Source organism: Cervus canadensis, chromosome X (assembly GCF_019320065.1).
Source record: "Cervus canadensis isolate Bull #8, Minnesota chromosome X, ASM1932006v1, whole genome shotgun sequence".
Taxonomy (NCBI): Eukaryota; Metazoa; Chordata; class Mammalia; order Artiodactyla; family Cervidae; genus Cervus; species Cervus canadensis.
The window spans coordinates 80,768,558-80,787,714 of record NC_057419.1 but is presented as its reverse complement, the minus strand read 5'-3'; the positions used below and the strand labels follow the sequence as shown (position 1 = coordinate 80,787,714).

General features: G+C 36.7%; 1 long non-coding RNA gene across 1 annotated transcript; it reads left to right on the top strand.

Annotated features, from left to right (window-relative positions):
- Nucleotides 1-394: 394 nt before the first annotated feature.
- LOC122434560 lies at nt 395-10,054 on the top strand. The gene is made up of 3 exons (XR_006267414.1): nt 395-499; nt 7,742-7,781; nt 10,042-10,054. It is a non-coding gene; the product is annotated as an uncharacterized LOC122434560 (long non-coding RNA).
- The last annotated feature ends 9,103 nt before the right edge of the window (nt 10,055-19,157 follow it).

Genomic DNA, 19,157 nt, shown 5'->3' with positions numbered 1-19,157 from the left:
TTTTAAATTTTGCTTTTTCAGGGTATATGCTCAGTAGTGGGATTGCTGGGTTATATGGTAGATTTATTCCTATATTTTAGAAGAATCTCTGTACTGTTCTCTATACGTGATGTATCAATTTTCTTTCCCACCAACAGTGCAGGAGGGTTCCCTTTTCTCCACATCCTCTCCAGCATTTATAATTTGCAGATTTTTTGATGATGGCCATTCTGTCTGGTATGAGGTGTCACTTTATTATAGTTTTGATTTCCACTTTTCTAGTAATGAGAGGTGTCAAGCATCTTTTCATGTGTTTATTAGCCATCTCTATGTCTTCTTTGAATAAGTGTCTGTTTAGGTCTTCTGCCCATTTTTTGGTTGGGTTGTTTGTTTTCTTGATGTTGAGCCCTTATATGTTTTGGAGATTAATCCTTCGTCAGTTATTTCATTCGCAGTTATTTTCTCCCATTCTGAGATTTGTCTCTTCATCTTGTTTGTGATTTCCTTTGATGTGCAAAAGGTTTGAGCTTAATTAGATCCTTTTATGTTTAAATTTTATTTTGGATTTTATTTCCACTACTCAAGGAGGTGAGTCAAAGAGGATCTTGCTGCAATTTATGACAGAGTCTTCCGTCCATGTTTTCCTTTAAGAATTTTATACTTTCTGACCTTACATTTAAATTTACATCAATTTTGAGCTTATTTTTGTGTATGGTTTTAGGAAGTGTTCTGATTTCATTCTTTTACACAGCTATCAATTTTTCTCAGCATTGCTTATTGAAGAGGCTGTCTTTTCTCCATTGTATATTCTTGTCTCCTTTGTCAAAGATAAGTTATCCATAGGTGCATGGATTTATCTCTGCACTTTCTATCTTGTTCTATTTCTTTATATTTTTGTTTTTGTGCCAATACCATACCACCTCAATGACTTTAGCTTTGTAGTATAGTCTGAAGGCAGGGAGGCTGATTCCTCCATCATTATTTTTTTCTTTCTTAAGATTGTTTTGGCTATTTGAGATCTTTTGTGTTTTCATAAAAATTGTAAAGTTGTTTTGTTCTACTTCTGTCAAAAATGCCATTGGTAATTTGATAGGGATTTTGTTGAATCTGTAGATTGTTTTGGATAATATAGCTATTTTAACAATATTAATTATTCCATTCCAAGAACATGGTATTTCTCTCCATCTGTTTTTTGTTGTCTTTGATTTCTTACATCAGTGTCTTATGCTCTCCTACATACAGTTATTGTGTCTCCTTAGGTAGGTTTGTTCCTACATATTTCCTTCTTTGTTCAAATAGAGAATAACATTGCTTCCTTGATTTCTCTTTCTAGCTTTTCATTGTTAGTGTATAAGAATGCAAGGGGTTTCTTGTAGTGAATTTGTATTCTGCAAAATTGCTAACTTCATTGATCAGCTCTAGTAATTTTCTGGTGGCATCTTTAGTGTTTTTTTTTTTTTTTTTTTTTTATGTATGGCATCATGACATATGCAAACAGTGACTATATTCTTTTGCAATCTGGATTCCTTTTATTTCCTTTTTCATCTCTGATTCCTGTGGCTAGGACGTCCAAAAATATATGGAATAATACTGATAACAGTGGGTACTCTTGTTTTTCTTTTTTTTTTTTTCCTGATCTTAGGGGAAATGGTTTCAGTTTTTCACAGTTGACAATAATGTTTGTGGTTGGTTTGTTGTATATGGCCTTTATCGTGTCCAACTCTTTGCAACCCCATGGATTGTAGCCCATGGAATTTTCCAGGCAAGAGTGCTGGAATGTGTTGCCATTTCCTTCTCCAGGGGATCTTCCTGACCCAGGGATCAAACCCAGGTCTCCCACATCACAGGCAGAGGCTTTACCTCTGAGCCACCAGGGAATCCCAATGATGAGATAAGTCCTTTCTATGCCAGTTGTCTGGAGGGTTTTTATCATAAATGGGTATTGAATTTTATTAATTGCTTTCACTGCATCTATTTAGATGATCTTATGGTTTATATGTTTTATTTTTTAACATAATGTATCACATTGATTGATTTGGTTATGTTGAAGAATCCTTACTTCACTGGAAAACAAATTTGATCACATGGCATGATCTTTTAGATGTGTTGTTGGATTCTGTTTGTTAGAATTTTTGAGGATTTTTTTAGATCAATGTTCTTCAGTGATACTGGCATGTAAATTTATTTATTTGTGGTATCTTTGCCTGGGTTTGTTTTCAGTGTGATGGTGATCTGATATAATGAGTGGGAATTTTCCTCCCTCCGGATTTTTTTGGAAAATTTTGAGCAGGATTTGTGTTAGCTCTTCTCTAAACATTTCATAAAATTCAACTATGAAACCATCTTGTACTAGGCTTTTCTTCTTTTTTTTTTTTTTAGGCTTTTCTTCTTGTAAGATTTTTTTTTTCCCACTGGATTATAGTGCTTGTGATTGGTCTGTTCATATTTTCTATTTCCTCCTGGTTCATTCTATGAAGGTTGTACTTTTCTAAAAATTTGCCCATCTCTTCCAACTTGTCCATTTATTGACCTATAGTTGCTCATAGTTCAATTCAGTTCAGTTCATTTCAGTCACTCAGCCGTGTCCGACTCTTTGTGACCCCATGAATCGCAGCACACCAGGCCTCCTTGTCCATCACCAACTCCTGGAGTTTACTCAGACTCATGTCCATCGAGTCGGTGATGCCATCCAGCCATCTCATCCTCTGTTGTCCCCTTCTCCTCCTGCCCCCAATCCCTCCCAGCATCAGGGTCTTTTCCAATGAGTCAACTCTTCACATGCAGTGGCCAAAATATTGGAGTTTCAGTTTCAGCATCAGTCCTTCCAATGAACACCCAGGACCAATCTCCTTTAGGATGGACTGGTTGGATCTCCTTGCAGTCCAAGGGACTCTAAAGAGTCTTCACCAAAACCACAGTTCAAAAGCATCAATTTTTCAGTGTTCAGCTTTCTTCACAGTCCAACTCTCACATCCGTACATGACCACTGGAAAAACCATAGCCTTGACTAGACGGACCTTTGCTCATAGTAGTCTCCTTTTATACTTGGATTTCTGTTTGTCCCTTGTAAGTTTTTTTTTTTTTTTTTCCTACTTTTATTGATTTGATTCTTCTCCCTTTTTTCCTTCATATGTATGGCTAATGGTTTGTCAATTTTTATCTTCTCAAAGAACTAGTTCTTAGATTTATTGATCTTTGTTATTGTTTCGTTCATTTATTTCTGCCCTGATCTTTATGAGTTCTTTCCTTTTACTAACTTCTGGAGGGCTTGTACTTTTTCTATCTAGTTGCTATAGCTATAAGGTTGAGTTGTTTGTTGTTTTCCTCATTCTTTGAAACAGGTTTTCATAACTATAAACTTCCCACTTAGCATTGATTTGCTGCATCCCAAAAGTTTTGAGTTGCCATGATTCCTTGTTATCTGTTTCTAACTCTTTGGTGATATCCTCTTTGATTTCTTCTGAAACCTCTTGCTTATTTAGAAGCATGCTTTTTAGCCACCCTGTGTTTTTGTTGTTGCTGTTTTTTATATTTTTCCTGTGATTGGTTTTTAATCCTATAGCATTGTGGTCAGAAAAATAACTGGATAAAATATAAATTTTCTTAAATTTGCCAAGGCTTGATTTAAGACCCAAGATATGCTCTATCCAGGAGATTTGTCTGTGTACACTTGAGAAAGTTGACTGACTCTTTTTGGATAGAATGTCCTGTAGCTATTGATTAGGGCCATTTGGTCCAATCTGTTATTTAAGGCTTGGGTTTCCTTATTAATTTTTGGTTTGAATAATCTGTCCAATGGTGAGACTGGGCTGTTAAGGTACCCCCTAATTATTGTGTTACTGTCAAATTCCCCTTTTATAGTTGTTACAATTCACCTTATGTATTGCAGTGTTGCTATGTTGGTGATTGTATATTTATAATCGTTGTATCTTTTTCTTGGATTGATTCCTTAATCATTAAGTATTGTCCTCCTTTGTCTCTTGTAACACTCTTTATTTAGTCTATTTATATAGTATAAATATTGCTACTCCAGTTTTATCTTCATTTTCATTTACATGGAATATCTTTTTCCAGCCCCCAAGTTTCAGTCTATATGTGTCCCTCAATCTGAACTGGGTCTCTTATAAACAACATATATATGGGTTTTGTTTTTGGATCCAATCAACCAGTCTTGTCTTTTGGTTGCAGGATATAATACATTTACCTTTACATTTAAGGCAATTATTGATGTATGGGTTTATATAATCCACCTTCCAATGCAAGATGTGTGGGTTCTATCTCTGAATTGGGAAAATCTCCTAGAGAGGGAAATGGCAACACACTCCAGGATTCTCACTTGGGAAATCCAAGGACAGAGGAGCCTGGTGGGCTACATAGTCCATGGGGTCACAAAAGAGTTGGACACTACTTAGTGACTAAACAACAGCTACTACATGATCCTGTTACTTTTTACTTTATTGTTTTGGTTCGTTTTTGTAGGTATTTATTTTTCTTGTGTTTCCTGTCTAGAGAACTTCCTTTGTCATTTGTTGTTAAGCTGTTTTTGAATTCTCTTAGCTTTTATTTATCTGTAATGCTTTTCAGTTCTCTGTCAAATCTGAATGAGATCCTTGCTGAGTAGAGGGATCTTGGTTGTAGGTTTTCTCCTTTTATCATTTTTTTTTTAAATTATATCCTGCCACTCCTTTCTAGCCTACAGAGTTTCTGCAGAAAAAATCAGTTGTTAACTGTTGGTCTTTTAATTGAGCGGAACCTGGTGGTCCGGAGTCGACAATAAGAAATAAAACAGAGAAAGAGGCTGATATCCCCTGGTTTACGCGGAAAGCCAATAGAGTCCTGTTGTTAGGGCTCGCGCTGCTGCACGTAGGCACCAGGCGCCCTCTCGAGTGGGTGAAGGCACAGTGCACCTTCTCTAGTGGGTCTTAGAAGCACGGGCAAGAAAGTGAGCTCAGCGGGCCTCCACACTCCAAGGAATTAGCCAGAAATAGAGAGAGAGAGAGAAAGGCAGAAAGAATAGAAAGAAAGAAAGACAGACACGGGGACCAAAGCTCTGATGGAGCAAAGGTGTTTTAATCAACATGGCGTGGGCATATATACTGTAGTTATTCTCAGCAAAGATAAAGATTAAAATTCCAGACTTACAAAACATATGATGATTCCTATCAAAGAGAGAGTTGCAGACAATCACCTTTTCATAAGAAGGAAGAGGGTACTTATCACTGTAATGAGAAATGCCTGGATTCCTCAGCCCCAGGAAAAGCATGCAGCTATAAGGGCCAGAGGGTTCCTGACAGATCCAAAAGAGCACACAGGAAGCCTCTTGTTAAATGCTTCCTGACAGTTAACCTTATAGGGATTCTCTTCTGTATCATTCACTGATTTTCCCTTTCTGCTTTTAGTATTTTAACTTCTCAATTTTTTGTTAGTTTGGCTACTGTGTGTCTTTGCATGTTTCTCTTTGGATTCATCCTGTATGAGACTATCTGGCCTTCATGGACTTGGATGGCTATTTCCCTTACCATGTTAGGGAAATTTTCAGCTATAAGCTCCTCAAATATTTACTTATACTTTTTCTTTTCCTCTTCTCCTTCTGGTACCCCAATAATTCAAATGTTGGTGCACTTTGTTGTCCCAGTCATTCTGAGACTGTTCTCACTTCTTTTCATTCATTTTTTTTTTCTTTATTCTGATCTGCTGTAGTTATTTCTACCTTTCTATATTTCACATTATTATTTATTCTTCTGCCTCAGTTATTCTCCTACTGGTTTCCTACAGTGTATTTTTTATTTCATCTATTGCATTGTTAATTTTTGATTGGCTGCTTTTATTTCTTCTAGATCCTTGTTTAACATTTTTTGGTTCTCTCAATTCATGTCTCTCTTCTATTTATCTTTGCTTCTATTTTATTTTTTAGATTTTGGATCATCTTTATTATCATTACTTTGAATTGTTTTTCAAGCATATTTCTTATTTCCTCTTCATTTGTTTGGTCTTATGGGTTTTTAACATGATCCTTCATCTGCTATGTGTTTCTCTGTTTTTTGTTTGTTTAATTTCTTGTGATTTGTATCTCCCTTCCACAGTCTGGAAGTTTGTATTTCCTCTGACTTGTGGAGTCTGCCCCCAGTGGGTAGGATTAGACCAATGTCTTTTGAAGGCTTCCAGGCAGGGGAACTTGTGTGTGTGTTCTGGTGGGTGGAGCTGGATGTTGTCTCTCTGAAGGTCAGTGTCATGTTCAGTGATGTGCTTTGAGATGTGTTTGGCATCACTTTGGGCACCCTCTCTACTACTGCATGGTATTGTGTTCCTATTTTGGCTAGTTGTTTGAATTGAGGTGTCTGACACTGGAGCTTGCTGACTTTTATGTAGGGCCATATCTTAGAGCTGAGATTGAGGTCTTTGGGAGATTTCTATCCAATTAATATTCCATGGGTCAGGAGATCTCTGGTGGTCCAATATCCTGGACCTTGGTCTCCCACTTCAGAGGTTAAATTCCAGCCCTGGGGTAGAGCTCCAAAACTCCACAAGCCACATATTACAGAAAAGAAAGAGAAAGAAATAAATAGGAAAAAAAAAAAAATAAAACCAACATACAAACAAAAGTAGAATAGACAATAAAATCACCACGACTCTTTTTTTTCCCCCATTTATTTATATTAGTTGGAAGAGAATTACTTTATAATACTGTAGTGGATTTTGCCATACATTGATATGAATCAGCCATTGATTTACATGTGTTCCCCATACTGAAACCCCTCCCATCTCCCTCACCATCCCATCCCTCTGGGTCATCCTAGTGCACCAGCCCTGAGCACTTGTCTCATGCATCAAACCTGGACTCGCAATCTGTTTCACAATTGATAATATAAATGTTTCAATGCTATTCTCTCAGATCATCCCACCCTCACCTTCTCCCACAGAGTCCAAAAGTCTGTTCTATAAATCTGTGTCTCTTTTTCTATTTTACATATAGGGTTATTGTTACCATCTTTCTAAATTTCATATATATGCACTAGTATACTGTATTGGTGTTTTTCTTTCTGGCTTACTTCACTCTGTATAATCGGCTCCAGTTTCATCCATCTCATTAGAACTGACTCAAATCTATTATTTTTAATGGCTGAGTAATATTCCATCATGTATATGTACCACTGCTTTCTTATCCATTCTTCTGCTGATGGGCATCTAGGTTGCTTCCATGTCCTGGCGATTATAAACAGTGCTGCGATGAACACTGGGGTACACGTGTCTCTTTCAGTTCTGGTTTCCTCGGTGTGTATGTATGCCCAGGAGTGGAATTGCTGGGTCATATCAGTTCTATTTCCTGTTTTTTAAGGACTCTCCACACTGTTCTCCATAGTGGCTGTACTAGTTTGCATTCACACCAACAGTGTAAGAGATTTCCCCGTTCTCCACACCCTCTCCAGCATTTATTGCTTGTAGACTTTTGGATAGCAGCCATTCTGACAGGCAAGAAATGGTGCCTCATTGTGGTTTTGATTTGCATTTCTCTAATAATGAGTGATGTTGAGCATCTTTTCATGTGTTTGTTAGCCATCTGTATGTCTTCTTTGGAGAAATGTCTGTTTAGTTCTTTGGCCCATTTTTTGATTGGGTCATTTATTTTTCTGTAATTGAGCTGCAGGAGTTGCTTGTATATTTTTGAGATTAATCCTTTGTCAGTTGCTTCGTTTGCTATTATTTTCTCCCAATCTGAGGGCTGTCTTTTCACCTTGCTTATATTTCCTTTGTTGTGCAAAAGCTTTAAAGTTTAATTAGGTCACATTTGTTTATTTTTGCTTGTATTTCCAATATTCTGGGAGGTGGGTCATAGAAGATCTTGCTGTGATTTATGTCAGAGAGTGTTTTGCCTATGTTCTCCTCTAGGAGTTTTATAGTTTCTGGTCTTACATTTAGATCTTTAATCCATTTTGAGTTTATTTTTGTGCATAGTGTTAGTAAGTGTTCTAGTTTCATTCTTTTACAAGTAGTTGACCAGTTTTCCCAGCACCACTTGTTAAAGACGTTGTCTTTTCTCCATTGTATATTCTTGCCTTCTTTGTCGAAGATAAGGTGTCCATGGGTGCATGGATTTATCTCTGGGCTTTCTATTTTGTTCCATTGATCTATATTTCTGTCTTTGTGCCAGTACCATACTGTTTTGATGACTGTGGCTTTATAGTAGAGGCTGAAGTCAGGCAGGTTGAGTCCTCCAGTTCCATTTCACTCCATGACTCTTGGTAAAAATGAAACTATACAGACGAAAACACACTTAGAAACTCACACACTCGCATTCATAAAAAGAAAAGGAGAGAAAGAAAGAACAAAAAGAAATAATAAAAGAGGGGGAGTCCAAAAAGCAAAAGAACAAACAAACCAATAATCAAACCCAAACAAATACCAAAACTAAGCTAGCAAAAATATAAAACCAAAAATTTGTGACAAAATGCATTATAACAAAAAAGTACTCTGGAAATAGGGGAAAAAAGAACAAAAGTGTTTAAAATAAGAAAGCAAGTAAAAGTATAATAATAATAATAATATAAAAAGACAATAATAGAACAAAACAAACAAACAAAAAAGGACAAATATATGTATGTATAGAGCTTGGTGATAACAGAATATTTTACTGTATCCTCAGTGTGTCCACTCCCACATATTGAGCTCCAGCCAATCTGCCTGCTGAGGGAGCCCTTTAGTAATTTTGGAAAGTCTCTGGACATGCTGGGGACTCTGTGTGGTAAGCATAGGCTCAGAAATTGCCTTACTCCTTCTTGTTCTTACTTCCAAAGTCCACAACTGCCCTCACAGTCCACAGTCTCAAGCAAATTGTAGGAATTTAATCTGCCTGCTTCTGGGGCTTCAGGAGTGAAGTTCCTTCCTCTTTTTTGGACATACAGCCCTGCTTCTCTGCTTTGGTTTTGACCTCACCTCTGTTTGTAGTCCACCCTCTTGCATCTCTTCCCCACCTAGACAAGATGGGGTGAAAGCCTCGGTTGCTTAAGGCTCGCTTGCTCACTCAGGCTGGGAGAGGGAAGGATGTGGCAGACACAGTTGGGATGTACAGGGAATGCTTATGGTGGCAGAGGGCTGCTGGAAGTTTCTGCAGCCTGAGGCACATTGTTTGATCTCTCAGGGAACTCTCACTGGGTTAGGGTCCCTCAGCAGTGCTTGACTGCACAGGCTCCAAGGAAGGTGTGGGCATCTTTCCCTGCTCACAGCTTGGTGGCAGCTGTGGTAGACATCACAACACCAACGTGCCCATTTCTGTGGCTGGAGACTGACCACAGTCACATCCTTTTCCACCTCTGGTACTCACGTGGGCACCAATGCAACCATCTCTGAGGTCAAGGACCCACAGCAGGCACATCCAACCCTACTTCTTTCACTTGTATTGGCAACTGAAAGAGTCAACTCTGGGATCAAGATCAACTGCAGCTGCACCCCACTCTGCCTGTGGCACTCACAAAATTAAAAAAAAAAAATCATTTTAAGATTTTGTTTTCTTATAAAACACACTTTTTTCCCCTACATATCCCCGCCTTCACATTTAGCCTTTTACGGTGCTGTGGAGTTTTCCTTGTTTAAAAAAAGAAAAAAATCATTTTAAGGTTTTTTTTTTTTTTTTCTCTTTTTCACCTTTTTTTTTTCTCTTGACGAGTTATTTGATTTTGTTTTACATATATTCAACTGTTTTTTCTATAGTTCTTTATTGGCTGTAGCTATTCCTGAATACATATATAAATCTTTTCCACATATGTCTATTCATCTTTCCTTTTCTACTTTTTCTTCTCTCTCTCTCTCTCTCTCTCTCCCTCTCTCTCTCCCTCTGTCTGTTTATTTAATCCTCTTTTCCACACACTCCTTTTCTCTTTTCCCTCCTTTGTCCTCTTTTTTTCCCTCTCTCTTTTTATATTCTCCTTTTTTTCCTTCACTCTTTCTTTTTTCACCAAGCAAGTTAAATGATTGAGCTCTTTTTGCTCAATTGGCCTTCTGCTCATTCTCAGATTTCCAGATTGAGCATTAGTTAGTTCTGCTTTTAATTGGTTGATATCACGTCAGTTTCCCTTCTTCACCAAGTCAATCTCTTGTACTCTTTTCTTTATAACACTTTGGTTATGTGTGGAAATGTGTGTATATGTCCCATTATTTCTGAAATTCCCTGCTTAATCTCTTGACACTAGAACATAGGCACAAGTCACCCCTAACAATAAATAATCACAAACCACCCAATCAGCATTTCCCTCCAAGGACAAAAACCGAAAGGAAGAAGTAATACAACCTTAAAACCTGGGAAAAGGAGACCTCCAGTGAAGCAAGTTAGAAAAGAAATGATGAAAATACAGAGAAATAGAGCAGAAATGAAAGAGGAAATTAGAAAAACACAAAACCAAATAAATGAAGAGGAAATAAGCAATCCCCTTGAAAGAGAATTCAGCATAATGATAGTAAAGATGTTCTGAAGACTAGAAAGTAGAATGGAAAAAGTGCAAGAAGCACTTAACACAGTTAATACAATCACCAAGAACATAGAAGAAATAAATAATAAACAAACAGAGATGAATAACACAATTATTGAAATTTAAAATACTCTACAAGGAACCAATAGCTATATAACTGAGGCAGAAGAATGGATAAGTGAGCTGGAGGATAGAATGGTGGAAATAATTGCTGAAGAGCAGAATAAAAGGAAAAGAATGGAAAGAATTGAGGATAGCCTCAGAGACCTTTGGGACAGTACTAAATGCACCAATATTTGAATTATAGGAGTCCCAGAGCAAGAAGAAAAAAAGAAAGGAACTAAAAATATTTTGAAGTAATTATAGTTGAGAACTTCCCCAATATGGGAAAGCACATAGTCAATCAAATCCAAGAAGTGCAGAAAGTCCTTTACAGGCAAACCCAAAGAGAAACCCATCAAGACACATATTAATAAAGCTAACAGAGATTAAGCACAAACTTTTAAAAAATATATTAAAAGCAGCAAAGGAAAAGCAACAAGTAATATACAAGGGAAAACCATACAATTAACAGTGGATCTTTCAGTAGAAACTCTGCAGGCCAGTAAGCAATGGAAGAATAAGTACTATAACTGACAAAGATCTCCTTCAAAATTCATGGAGAAATCAAAAGCTTTACACAAAAGCAGAAGTTAAGAGAATTCAGCACTATAAAATCAGCCTTTTAACAAATACTAAAAGAATTTGTATAGCAAATAAACACACACACAAAAAAGCCCCAAAACAATCAAGAAAATGCTGGTAGGAATATATGTATCAATAATTATCTTAAATGTAAACAGATTAAATACACTAACCAAAAGATACAGGCTAATGGAATGGATACAGAAACAATACCCATATATATGCTGCCTACTGGAGACCCACTTCTGACCTAGAGACACATACAGACTGAAAGTAAAAGGATGTAAAAATATATTCCATGTGAATGGAAACCAAAAGAAAGTCAGAGTGGCAATTCTTACTTCAGACAAAATAGACTTTAAAATAAAGAATATTATAAGAGACAAAGACAATACATAATGACCAAGGCAAACACTAACAGGCATAAGAGGGGAAATCAACAGTAACACAATACTATTATGGGGACTTCAACATCCCACTTACACCAATGACTGCTGCTGCTGCTGAGTCACTTAAGTCGTGTCTGACTCTATGTGACTCCATAGAGGGCAGCCCACCAGGCTCCCCCATCCTTGGGATTCTCCAGGCAAGAACACTGGAGTGGGTTGTCATTTCCTTCTCCAATGCATGAAAGTGAAAAGTGAAAGTGAAATCGCACAATCGTGTCCTACTCTTAGCGACCCCATGGACTGCAACCTACCAGGCTCCTCTGTCCATGGGATTTTCCAGGCAAGAGTGCTGGAGTGGGTTGCCATTGCCTTCTCCTTACACCAATGGACCAATCATCAAAACACAGAATCAATAAGGAAACAGAAACCTTAAATGAAACATTAGACCAAATGCTTATTGATATATTCAGGATTTTCCATCCAAATGCAGAAGAATACACATTCATCTCAAGGGCACATGGAACATTCTCCAGGATAGACCACATATTGTGCTACAAATCAAGCCTTAGTAAATTACAGAGGAATGAAGTTGTATCAAGTATCTTCTCTGACCAAAACCTTATGAGACTAGATATCAACTACAGGAAAAAAAAAAAAAAATAAATCATGGAGACAAAGCAGTACATTACTAAATAATGAAGAGGTTACTGAAGAAATGAGAGAGTAAATCAAAAGATTCCTAGAAACAAATGACAGTGAAAATACGATGACCCAAAACCTATGGGATTCAGCAAAAGCAGTTCTAAAAGGGAAGTTTATAGCAATAGAATCTTACCTCAAGAAACAAGAGAAGCATTGACTTGACAACCTAACTCTGCATCTAAAGCAGCTGGAAAAAAGTGGAAGAACAACAATAAAAAGCAAAATCAGCAGAAGGAGAGAAATAAGAGCAGAAATAAATGGAAAAGAAATGAAGGAAACAATAGCAAAGATTAATAAAATGAAAAGTTGGTTCTTTGAGAAAATAAACAAAATTGACAAACCACTAGCCAGACTCATCAAGAAAAAAAGTGAGAAAAATCAAATCAACAAAATCAGAAATGAAAAAGGAGAGGTTACAACAGACAACACAGAAATGCAAAGGATCATAAGAGAACATCATGAGCAAATATATGCTAATAAAAAGGACAACCTAGGGGAAATGGACAGATTCTTAGAAAAGGTCAACCTCCAAAGACTGAACCAGGTAGAAATAGAAATTATGAACAACACAATCACAAACACTGAAATTGAAACAGTGATTAAAAATCTCCCCCAAAACAAAAGCCCAGGGTCAGATAACTTCACAGGGGAATTCTATCAAACATTTAGAGAAGAGTCAACTCCTATTTTTATGAAACTCTTCCAAAAAATTACAGAGGAAAGAACGCTTCCAAACTCATTCTATGAGGCCACCAACACCCTGTTACCAAAACCAAGCAAAGAAAACACGTAAAAAGAAAATTACAAACCGATATCACTAATGAATATATATGCAAAAATTCTCCATGAAATTCTAGCAAACAGAATTCAACAACACATTAAAAGCTCATACACCATGATAAAGTCAGGTTTATTCCAGGCACGCAATGATTCTTCAATATATGCAAATAAATCAATGTGATACACCATTATTAGCAAACTGAAAGATAAAAAACATGATAATATATTCAATAGATGCAGAAAAAGCCTTTGACAAAATTCAACAGCAATTTCTGATAAAAAGCTTTAAAAAATGGGCATAGAAGGAAACTACCTCAACATATGAAAAGGCATATATGAAAAGTCCACAGCAAACATTATTCTCAATATTGAAAAAATAAAAGCATTCTCTCTAAGATCAGGAACAAGGCAAGGTTGTCCACTCTCACCACTACTATTCAACAAAATTTTGGAAGTCTTAGCTATCGCAATTAGAGAAGGAAAAGAAATAAAAGTAATCCAGATCAGAAAGGAAGAAGTTGAAACTCTCACTGTTTGCAGATGACATGATACTATACATAGAAAACCCAAAAGAAACTGTCATAAAGTTACTAGGGCTAATCAGTGATTTCAGTGAAGTCATGGGATGCAAGATCAATATACAGAAATCACTTGCATTCCTAATACTAAAAATGAAAAATCAGAAAGATAAATTAAGGAATCAATTCAATTCACCATTGCAACAAAAGAATAAAATATCTAGGAATAAACCTACCTAAGGAGACAAAAGATTTGTATACAGAAAACTATAAGACACTGATGAAAGAAATCAAAGATGAGATAAACAGATGGAGAAATATTCCATGTTCCTGGGTAGGAAGAATTGACATTGTGAAAATGACTATACTACCAAATGCAGTCTACAGATTCAATGTGATCCCTATCAAATTACCAATTACCTTTTTCACAGAACTAGAACAAAAAGCTTCACAATTCATATGGACGACCCTGAATAGCCAAAGCAGTCTTGAGAAAAAAGAACAGACCTGGAGGAATCAACCTTTCTGACTTCAGACTATTTTACAAAGCTACAGTCATTAAGACAATGTGGTACTGAAAGAGTCAATTCCTAAGCAGGTTAGAAGTCTGGGGTCCCTGAGGAGGAGAAAGGGGTCTGGGGCTCTCAAGAAGGAGATACGGGTCTGGAATTCTCAAGGAGGAGGAAAAGACAAACTTTTTTTTTTCTACATTCCTTAGTAAGGATTATATAACAATAATGTATCCTGCTTGAGGATGTTTCTCCTTCCTAAAAATCTTCTAGCTAATCCTGTTATCTTAAAATGTAAATTATGGGTCTACTAAGATATTTACAACCTTGTGACATTATTTTGATTTATTGTAATAACTAATTTAAAAAGTATATAACTCCCTTGCTGACACTACTGAGGGGAGCACTCTCTGTCCCCCTTCTGATGTTTATGTCAGAAGCTTTCTCTGTCTCTTTTCATTTTAATAAAACTCTGTTATATAAAAGCTCTTGAGTGATCAAGCCTGGTTCTTGGTCCCTAAGCTAAATCTTCTTCGGATATCATGAATCTGACACTGTTCACCATTAGCTATCAGTACTGGCACAAAAACAAAAATACAGAGCAATGGAACAAGATAGAGAACCCAGAGATAAACCCTTGCAACTATGGATAACTTATTTTTGACAATGGAGTCAAGAATATACAATGTGGCAAAAATAAACTTTTCAGTAAGTGGTACTGGGAAAACTAAACAACTACATGCCAAAGAAGGAAGTTAGAACACTGCCTAACATCATACAGGAAGATAAACTCAAAATGGATTAAAGACCTAAATGTAAGACCAGTAACTATAAAACTCTTAAAAGAAAATATAGGCAGAACACTTGATGACATAAATCAAAGCAAGATCTTCTATGACCCACCTCCCAGAGTAATGGAAATAAAAATAGAAATAAACAAGAAGGACATAATTAAACTTAAAAGCTTTTGCACAGTAAAGGAAACTACAAACAAGGTGAAAAAGCAGCCCTTAGAATGGGAGAAAATAATAGCAAAGGCAATAACTGACAAAGAATTAATTTCCAAAATATACAAACCGTTCATATAACTCAATACCAGAAAAGCAAACAACTCAATCAAAAAGTAGGAAAGGGAACTGAAGAGACATTTCTCCAAAAGAGACATACAGATGGTTAACATACAGATGAAAAGATGCTCAACATCACTCATTACTAGAGGAATGCAAATCAAAACTACAATGAGATACCACCTCACACCAGTCAGAATGGCCATCATTAAAAAGTCTACAAACAATAAATGCTGAAGTGGATGTGGAAAAAATCCCACTTGCATTGCTGGTGGGAATGTAAACGGATGCAGCCACTATGGAAGATAGTATGGAGATTCCTTTAAAAGCTAGGAATAAAGCCAGCATATGACCCAGCAAAATCCGACTTCTAGGCATTTACCCTGAGGAAACCAAAACTAAAAAGGACACATGTACCCAAATGCTCATTGCAGCACTATTTACAGTAGCTGGACTATGGAAGCAACCTAGATGTCCATCAACAGATGAATGGAAAAAGAAGCTGTAGTACATATATACAATGGAATACTGCTGCTGCTGCTGCTGCTGCTAAGTCGCTTCAGTCGTTTCTGACTCTGTGCGACCCCGTAGACGGCAAACCATCAGGCTCCCCTGTCACTGGGATTCTCCAGGCAAGAACACAGGAGTGGGTTGCTATTTCCTTCTCCAATGCATGAAAGTGAAAAGTGAAAGTGAATTCGCTCAGCCTTGTCTGACTGCTAGCGACCCCATGGACTGCAGCCTACTAGGCTCCTCCATCCATGCGATTTTCCAGGCAAGAGTACTGGAGTGGGGTGCCATTGCCTTCTCCGATGGAATACTACTTAGCCATAAAAATGAAAGAATTTGAATCCATTCTAATGAAGTGGATGAATCTAAAGTCTATTATACAGTGTGAAGTAAGGCAGAACAAGAAACATAAACATCATGTACTGAAACATATATGTGGACTCTAAAATGGTGGCAGTGATGAATTTATTTTCAAAACAGCAATGGAGAAACAGGCATAGAGAACAGATCTATGGGCATGGAGAAAAGAGAGGAGGGAGAAGGGGAGATGTATGGAGAGAGTAACATGTAAATTTGCGGTACCATATGTAAAATAGATAGCCAATGGGAATTTCCCTTATGACTCAGGGAACTCAAACAGGGGCTCTGTGACAGGCTAAAGGGTGGGATGAGGAGGGAGATGGAAGGGAGGTCTGGGAGGGAGGGGAATTGGGTGTACCTATGGCTGATTCTTTTTTTTTTTTATTGTATGTGTTAAAATAATTTAATTCTCCCTGTACATTTCTGTCCATATGAGCCAACAAAAGTCAAGAATGCATACTTTACAATATTTATCTGTTTTGGGACATTCAAGTCAATTTCAGATGGCAAAAGTAGAATTCAGTCACTAATGACATGTTTAAAAATATTTATTAAACAAAAAAAATGTTTTTACAAGATAAAAAATAATTTTCCACAATGCAATAAATTGCAGATCACTGAAATTTTAACTCTTAAGATGATTTCAGTTCAGTTTTTGGTTTCAAAATCTAGAGACAACTGAAAGAAAAAAACATTGGCAGAAATTCTGTTTTTACGTTTCTCTTTTTTGTTTCGACTATTTGTTACACTGTTCAAAGATGTTGAGGATGAAGGTGCTCTTGCATGACCAGTGGCCTTTAGATGATCAAAAAGTTTATTCTGGGATGGAAATTCACTACGGCAGGTTGTACAGCTGATAAGCACATCACTCATTGTCTGTGGTTCAGCAGGTACTCTGACAGACTTTTTAATATCTTTGGCTTTCTTTCCTTTGGGTTTAGAAACACTTTTAGCCTCAGTTTTGGGGTCATCACACAGTTCCATAGTCTCTGTGACCCCAACATTTTCTTGGAGACTATCTTCTGATTCTTTGGCACTGTTTTGATTTAGGTTGGTATCTTCCGGGTCAACCTTTACTCCTTCTCCAGTTCCATTTTCATTGAAATTATCATCATAGTTCTGTGCTGGTTTCTTATTCTTGATGTATGATAGAAAACCACAAAATTCTGTAAAGTGATTATCCTTAAATTTAAAAAAAATAAAAAGAAATTCTATGTGAATTGAATAAATTTGCAGGATAAAAATTGATACCAAAAAAGTTTCCTTTCCTATAGATTACCAATACACAGTCAGAAAAAAATACTAATAAAGCAATGCTATAAATAAGAGTGTTAAAAGAAATAAAATATTTGGAAATAAACTTAATCAAGGAGATGAAAGACTTGTACACTGAAAACATTATTAAAAAAAAAATTAAAGACATAAATGAAAGTCCATGCTCATGGACTGCAATACTTTATATTATTAAGTAAAGGATGCTAGCCAAAGCAATCTACAAATACAAAGCAATTTCTATCAAAACCCCAGTCAATTTTTGAAAAACAATGAAAGCTTCACCATAAAATGCACATTAACTCTCAAAAATTCAGTAGCCTAAACAATTTTGAAAATGAAGAGCAAAGTTAGAGGACTCACAATTACTAATTTCAAAATGTATTACAAAGCTAATTAATCAAAACAGTGTGGTATTAGTGTTAACACAGACATAGAGATGAATGGAATAGAACAGATTCCAGAACAAACGCTTGCATGTGTGATCATACAATCTTTGATAATGGTGCAAAGACCACTCCGTTAGTAAATGATGGTCTTTAACAAATGGTGTTGGGAAGACTGAGTATCCATATGCAAAAGAATGAAGCTGCAACCTTATCTTACCCTACATATAAAAATTAATCAAAAGTAGAATTGAGACCAATCCACAACTATAAAATTTCCTCTAAGAAAACATAGATAAAAACTTTCATGAGATTGGATTTGGCAATGAGTTCTTAGATAAAACCAGAGGAAAGAAAAGCACAGTCAACAAAAGCAAAAGAAAGACAAAAGGGAAGAAATGTAAAAAAAAAAAAAAAGAAAGAAACTTTTGTTCATTGAAGGACACAACACTGAAAGTGTAACCTATGGAAAGGAACAGTTAGAAAAAGACATGGAACAATGGACTGGTTCAAAATTGGGAAAGGAGTAAATCAAGGCTGCATATTGTCACCCTGCTTATTTAACTTATTCACAGAGTACATTGTGTGAAATGCCAGGTTGGATGAATCACAAGCTCAAGCTGGAATCAAGACTGCCAGGAGAAATATCAACAAATTCAGATATGCAGATGATAACACTCTAATGGAAGAAAGTGAAGAGAAACTAAAGAGCTTCTTGATGAGGGTGAAAGAGGAGGGTGAAAAAGCTGTCTTAAAACTAGCATTCAAAAATCTAAGATCATGGCATGCAGTTCCATCACTTCATGACAAATAGATGTGGAAAAAGTGGAAGCAGTGACAAATTTTATTTTCTTGGGTTCCAAAATCACTGCAGAAGATTACTGCAGCCACAAAATTAAAAAAACACTTGCTCCTTGGAAGAAAAGCTATGACAAACCTACACAGCATATTAGAAAGCAGAGGCATCACTTTGCCAACAAAGGTTCGCATAGTCAAAGTTATAGTTTTTCCAGTAGTCATGTATGGATGTGAGAGTTGGACTGCAAAATATACTGAGAGCCAAACAATTGATACCTTCAAACTGTCATGCTAGAAAAGACTCTTGAGAGTCCCTTGGACAGCAAGGAGATCAAACCAGTCAACACTAAAGGAAATCAACCCTGACTCTTCATTGAAAGAACCAATGCTGAAGCTGAAACTTCAATACTTTGGCCACCTGATGCGAAGAGCCAACTCATTGGGAAAAAACCTAGATGCTGGGAAAACTGAGAACAGAAGGAGTAGGGGGGTGACAGAGAATGAGATGGTTGGATGGCATCACTGACTCAATGGACAAGAATTTGAGCAAACTCCGGGAGATAGTGAAGGACAGGGAAGCCTGGCATGCTGTAGTCTATGGGGTCACGAGTCATACACGACTTTGCAACTGAACATCTACAACTATTCCATTCCTATGGAATGGAAACTATTGCAAGCTATCTGATAAGTGGCACATAGTAAATGCTGCATAAATGAAGATATTATCCATTTATGACAGATAA